Genomic DNA, 6,877 nt, shown 5'->3' with positions numbered 1-6,877 from the left:
GATAGTGATAAAATTTGTTCGATATGACTTGCGTTTATTTGTGAAAATATTTACTCGCTGCTAGCTATTCTTTTTTTGCAAAAGAAAAATGGACGTCACTAACACTGCAACGTACACTCTAATACACTAGCTAAGAAATTACCCGGTGATAATTCTTTTTTTTTTTTGCAAAAGAAAAATGCTACCTTCATTCCCATTAAGCTACTCTATAGTAACTTTTTTTTTTCTAAAAGAAAACTGGACGTAATGAACACTGTGACGTCTGCTACTCTAATGCATTACCTATAAAGCTACTCTGTACTCACTACTATTATTTTCTGATGTGATCACAGATCAGTCGCACAACACACAGCACAGATCACAAGAGACAGATCGCAGGAGGATCACACTGGCCACCAATGATTTTTTTCTTTCTCTCAGGTAACAGGGGTGTATACAACCACTCTGCACGCCAACTCATAAAAATCCTCGAATATCCCATTAATGCCCATTATACTCATTACTCGAAATGAGCACCTGAGCATTAGGAATTGCTCGGTTCAAGTAACGAGCATCCGAGCATTTTAGTGCTCTCTCATCACTAAAACCTACACATTAAAGCCAATCATTTTCAAATCTGAATGTAAAGAAAGAAGTGCACTTAAAGGGTATGTCCATTTTTGCAAAAATGTTTGCATTACTTTGGTGCATCAAAAATAAAAAATATTAAAAGTAGGTTTGCAAAGTTGATTAAAAATGTACCGTTATGTGTACACAGCTTTTATGCAGAGCAATTTGCCTCCAACTTTACAGGATACAAGTCTGACTGCAGTATCAGGTTATATAGGGTTTGTTTAGAAGTCTGTATCGAAGCTGTAGACAGTGCATGATTTCCAATCAAGACTATTTGCAAGTTTTCTTCAATCTATTTTTACAAATGCAACAGAGCAAATATCAGCCCTGCTTCCCCCACCCACTCATTGGAGTATCTGTCTGAAAAGGAACCAAAATGAGGATGATAATCAAGATTACAGAAAAAAACAGAAGTTTTGATGGATTCTTTATGTAACAAATTCAGATAACGGGAGATTTTGCACCCAGTCAGGCTGATGATCAGAAACACAACACTGAAGATGTTGCTCAAGTGTCTGATTAATACGCTCTGCCTGACCATTGGTCTCTGCATGGTGAGCCAAAGAAAAAAATATATATATTGATCTTATTACAGAATGCCCTCCAGAATTTGGAAATTAACCAAGTACCCTGATCGGAAACAATTTTTCCTGGAATACCATGCAGATGGACAATACGTGTGGAGAATAATTTACATACGATTTGGGAATTAGGTCATTTGGGCAGATGGACAAACAAAAATGGCGGAGTTGGAGAGAAAGCGAGGTACCCAGTGGCAAGGGGCCTACAACATAATGTATGGCCTCTAATGAAGGCCAGTCAGTACCAGTGCCTATTTGATTTGCCCTGAACTTACTCCGAGAGATCCAAAGCTGAAAAACTGAATGTGACAAACCAGGAGGAAAGTCTAGAGAACCAATAATAGGAGAAGGTGGAGATGGAACGGAAAGGAGACATTTGTGTATCTCTGATCTGGAGCCGCAACAGAGTGTAGTGCTAATTGTGGGATGAGTTTTCAACAAGGGATGAGGAATATTGGGTAGCCAAGGAAGAGCAGATACTGAAAGATCCAAAAAGCTTTGTTCTATTTGCACACATGGCTTCACTGAGGCGTATCTGCACCAATCGAAAACTCTAGACATATGAGCAGAAAGATAGTAAGTCTGTAAATCTGGAACCCCTACTTTTTGGTCTACATAAGAAGGTACCGCGGAAGCGTAGCGGGCTTGTTTGCCCATAAAAAACTTATTTGTAAGGACACCATAGATTTGAAAAAAGAATTGGGCAGAGTTTGAAGAGCATAAAGAATGCTGGGAAGAACGTTCATTTTAAGAAATTTTCATCTACCAAACCTAGTAAAATAATGTTTAGACCATCTTTAATGCCCTGGAGTAAAGGCAGAAAGTTGAATTTGAAGATGGAATTTATATCAGCTGAAAGGAGGATGCCCAAATACTGCAGGGACTTTGATGATCAGCGAAATTTAAACAAATTGTGTAGAGGACACTATCTTTGATGAGAGATTAATTTTCAAAGCCTCAGGTTTAGTTAACTTAATTTTAAAGTTAGATAAGGATGCGTATCTTTTAAATTCCAAAATTAAACTTGGGAGTGAAACAATCAGATTAGTGCTGAAAAATAAGAGGTCATCCACATAGGCTGCAATCTTATAAGAAACTGTTATGAATCTTGGTGCTCGTAATACCTTGATTGAATCTGATACACAGAAGGAATGGCTCAAAGGAATGAATAAATACAAGGGTAAAATTGTTTGAAAAGTAAGAGGTGATTTTTATATACTTTCATTCACTAAACTCAGGAAAAATATAGAATAAAAATTCCATCACTACAATTTTTCAACAAACACTAATTCGATATGCTTTTTCTTGCACCATACTTTAACCCCTCTGTGTGACTTTTGGTGGATGATTTTTGTTGGTCTGGATATTCGGAAACTCATGAAGGACGACGTGTTCGAAACAAAAATGAAAGCTGTTGAGAAAAAGGCTTAAGATTCTTTTAAAGAAGTCGTGAAGAAATTTCTAGGTAACAACAAAGATCCAAAAATGTAAGTCCATCGTGGAGAACATGCTGAAACGTTTCAAAGCCTTGGGTTGTCTGATTAATTTTAAGTTACATTTTTTACATTCCCATTTGGATTATTTTCCTGAAAACCTTGGTGCTGTTAGCGAAGGACAAGGAGAAAGATTTCATCAGGATATCAAGGAGATGGAACGACGATATCGAGGTAGATGGAAAGTGAACACGATGGGGGACGACTGCTGGATGCTTCACAGAGAAGATCCGCAGGCCTTCTATAAGAGAACAGGTATCAAGAGAAGCTTTGAAGAGAACTGGAAAAGGCTCAAGAATGAATTTCCAATAAAGTTACAGAACGAATGTTCAATAAATTTTTATATATATCACTGCGAACATTTTTGGTTACAATAAAGATTTTCTTGTATGTAATTTCACTTTTGTTTTGTGCAAAATCCATACGTGATGGTTAAAAATATAAATGATTTTTGAAATGGGCATAAGAAAACATAAGAATCAGTCATTGGATTTGAAACAATTTTCATAAACCCAAATTTTGCATACTTGTGATAATAAAGGAGAGAGGGCAGCCCTGGCGGGTGCCATTTGCAATAGGGAATCTTTTGGATAGTACACTATTCACTGAATGAGGTCTCCAAGTAAAGGTGCCAATCTGGTTGCCAGAATCTTGGTAAAAAGTTTCAAATCTACATTAAGTAAAGAAATTGGGCGATAAACAATCTTTGCCTTCTTTATGTATTACCATTATGTTAGTGGTTAACGCATCTTTAGGGAGCGGAGTATCTCTGCATTTTCACTTTGAGTTGGAATTGACATTGAAATAATTATATGGAAGAATTATTTCTATTTGAAACAAAGAGAAAACAGAAAATGTTAATCCACGTGAGACCACTAGGTGGAAGCAGCAGTCAACCATATATATATTTTTAATTATTCACACATAATCCATAATCTTGTTTATTTCCTTCCATAACAATTACACATTTAATCTCCCTTCATAATAATAAGTGAAATCATGTGATCTGCGGCCTGATGAAGTACATGCACTAAAGTGTAGACAGGAAGTCAGAATCTAATGTGCTGTGATCTCCAGGATGACATCGTCACCGGCAGCTCTGACTCCTCCCTCCCTCTTCCTCTATGTCTACTTAAATACAGCTAAAGAGATAGATGAAGACAAGCAAAACTTTGAAAACTCTTAACTGTCCATAGCAACCAATCATTGAACAGCTTTCCTTTTGTATTCTCTGGTAAAATGAAAGCTGCACTGTGATTGGTTGCTATGGGCCGCAAACAGTTTTCCGTTAGTTTCCCAAATCTTATCTATTACTTGTGCTTTATATAGTAAGAGCGGTAATATAGTAAGTAAACTAGCCAGAAGCTGCATCAAACGGGATACATGGAGACAGCTATATATACATCAAATAAGAGACACAGAGACTGCTGTAAATACATCACATAGGAGACACTGAGACTGCTGTATATACATCACGTAGGAAACACAGACCCTGCAGTATATGCATCACATAGGAGACACTGAGATTGCTGTATATACATCACATACGAGACACTGAGACTGCTGTATATGCATCACATCGGAGACACTGAGACTGCTGTATATACATCACATAGGATACATTGAGACTGCTGTATATACATCACATACGAGACACTGAGACTGCTGTATATACAGTACAGACCAAAAGTTTGGACACACCTTCTCATTTAAAGATTTTTCTGTATTTTCATGACTTTGAAAATTGTACATTCACACTGAAGGCATCAAAACTATGAATTAACACATGTGGAATTATATACTTAACAAAAAAGTGTGAAACAACTGAAAATATGTCTTATATTCTAGGTTCTTCAAAGTAGCCACCTTTTGCTTTGATGACTGCTTTGCACACTCTTGGCATTCTCTTGACGAGTTTCAAGAGGTAGTCACCGGAAATGGTCTTCCAACAATCTTGAAGGAGTTCCCAGAGATGCCTAGCACTGGTTGGCCCTTTTGCCTTCACTCTGCGGTCCAGCTCACCCCAAACCATCTCGATTGGGTTCAGGTCTGGTGACTGTGGAGGCCAGGTCATCTGGTGTAGCACCCCATCACTCTCTTTCTTGGTCAAATAGCCCTTACACAGCCTGGAGGTTTGTTTGGGGTCATTGTCCTGTTGAAAAATAAATGATGGTCCAACTAAACGCAAACCGGATGGAATAGCATGCCGCTGCAAGATGCTGTGGTAGCCATGCTGGTTCAGTATGCCTTCAATTTTGAATAAATCCCCAACAGTGTCACGAGCAAAGCACCCCCACACCATCACACCTCCTCCTCCATGCTTCACGGTGGGAACCAGGCATGTAGAGTCCATCCGTTCACCCTTTCTGCGTCGCACAAAGACACGGTGGTTGGAACCAAAGTTCTCAAATTTGGACTCATCAGACCAAAGCACAGATTTCCACTAGTCTAATGTCCATTCCTTGTGTTCTTTAGCCCAAACAAGTCTCTTCTGCTTGTTGCCTGTCCTTAGCAGTGGTTTCCTAGCAGCTATTTTACCATGAAGGCCTGCTGCACAAAGTCTCCTCTTAACAGTTGTTGTAGAGATGTGTCTGCTGCTAGAACTCTGTGTGGCATTGACCTGGTCTCTAATCTGAGCTGCTGTTAACCTGCGATTTCTGAGGCTGGTGACTCGGATAAACTTATCCTCAGAAGCAGAGGTGACTCTTGGTCTTCCTTTCCTAGGGCGGTCCTCATGTGAGCCTGTTTCTTTGTAGCGCTTGATGGTTTTTGCAACTGCACTTGGGGACACTTTCAAAGTTTGCCCAATTTTTCGCACTGACTGACCTTCATTTCTTAAAGTAATGATGGGCACTCGTTTTTCTTTACTTAGAATTTGTATTATGGCAAGAAAAAATCAGCTAACAGTCTATTCAGTAGGACTACCAGCTGTGTATCCACCAGACTTCTGCACAACACAACTGATGGTCCCAACCCCATTTATAAGGCAAGAAATCCCACTTATTAAACCTGCAGAAAGGCTGCAGAAACGCTTAAAAAAACGCATGGTAGAAGGCCTGCCATGTTCCCCAATGATAATCCGCATGTGCTGTGCACATGCTGCGGAAATTTCCGCTGCGGATTATCATTGCGGAAAAAAACGCAGCACTACCAATTATTTTGCGGAAGCGCTGCGTTTTCGCCGCCATTGACTTGCATTAGAACGCGCCAATTCCGCAAGACTGCATCTGTACTTGCGTAATTGGCGCGTTCTAATGTGAGGATGGTACCCAGGTGTAGAGGAGAGGAGAGTCTCATCCACACCCAGGTACCATTAAAAAATCTGTAAAAAAAGAATAAAATAAAAAATAAATGTATATTTACCTTCTGGCGGCCCCCGCTGCGCTCCTGCTTGCTTCCCGGCACTTCGCGATGGAATGAAGGACCTGCGCTGATGTCAGAGTCATGTGACGGGTCACGCGATGCTGACGTCGGCAGGTCTTTCAATCCACCGCTGTCGGCAAGGGAGAACGGAGTGTAAAGCAGGACACCGGGGGCCATCGGAGGGTAAGTATACATTTATTTTTTATTTTTACCACTCTCTCGGGTCACAGTATATAAATCCATGCTGTTTGCATGGATTTATATAGTGTGACCTAGTTGTCACAAACACTTTGCAAGTGATGCTAATCGCTTGGAAAGCGCTTGTCAATCCGCATGCGGAAATGTCAGTGAATAACGCTCCATTTCCGCATGTCCCTGGCAGGAAAACGCATGTACAATCCACATGTACAATCCGCATGTACAATCCGCATGTACAATCCACATGTACAATCCGCATGTACAATCCGCATGCGTTTTTTCTGCCAGGGAGATGCAGAAACGCTCAGGAAAAAATCCTGAGCATTTCTGCATCGTGGGCACATAGCCTTACTTAGCACAATCATGCTGACAGGTGCACTTTAAAATCAGTGAGTATGTGGTGCCCATAATACTGGGGCTGTATTTTACCCTATGGGGTGCATTATACTATGTGCAAGCTATTATACACATATATGTATGTGTGTGTGTGAAGGTTTGTGTGGGGTCCATCATATTGTGTGGAGAGGTATGAGGCCATTATACTGCATGGAGAGTTGTGTGGGGGTCACAGTTGGGGGATCATACTGTGTTGGGGTCAGCATACTTTACCCTGGGAGTTGAGGTGGGGTA

Source organism: Phyllobates terribilis, unplaced genomic scaffold, assembly GCF_046119375.1.
Source record: "Phyllobates terribilis strain yellow unplaced genomic scaffold, ASM4611937v1 Scaffold_7__3_contigs__length_470593459, whole genome shotgun sequence".
Classification (NCBI taxonomy): domain Eukaryota; kingdom Metazoa; phylum Chordata; class Amphibia; order Anura; family Dendrobatidae; genus Phyllobates; species Phyllobates terribilis.
Note: the sequence above shows the minus strand (reverse complement) of the source record.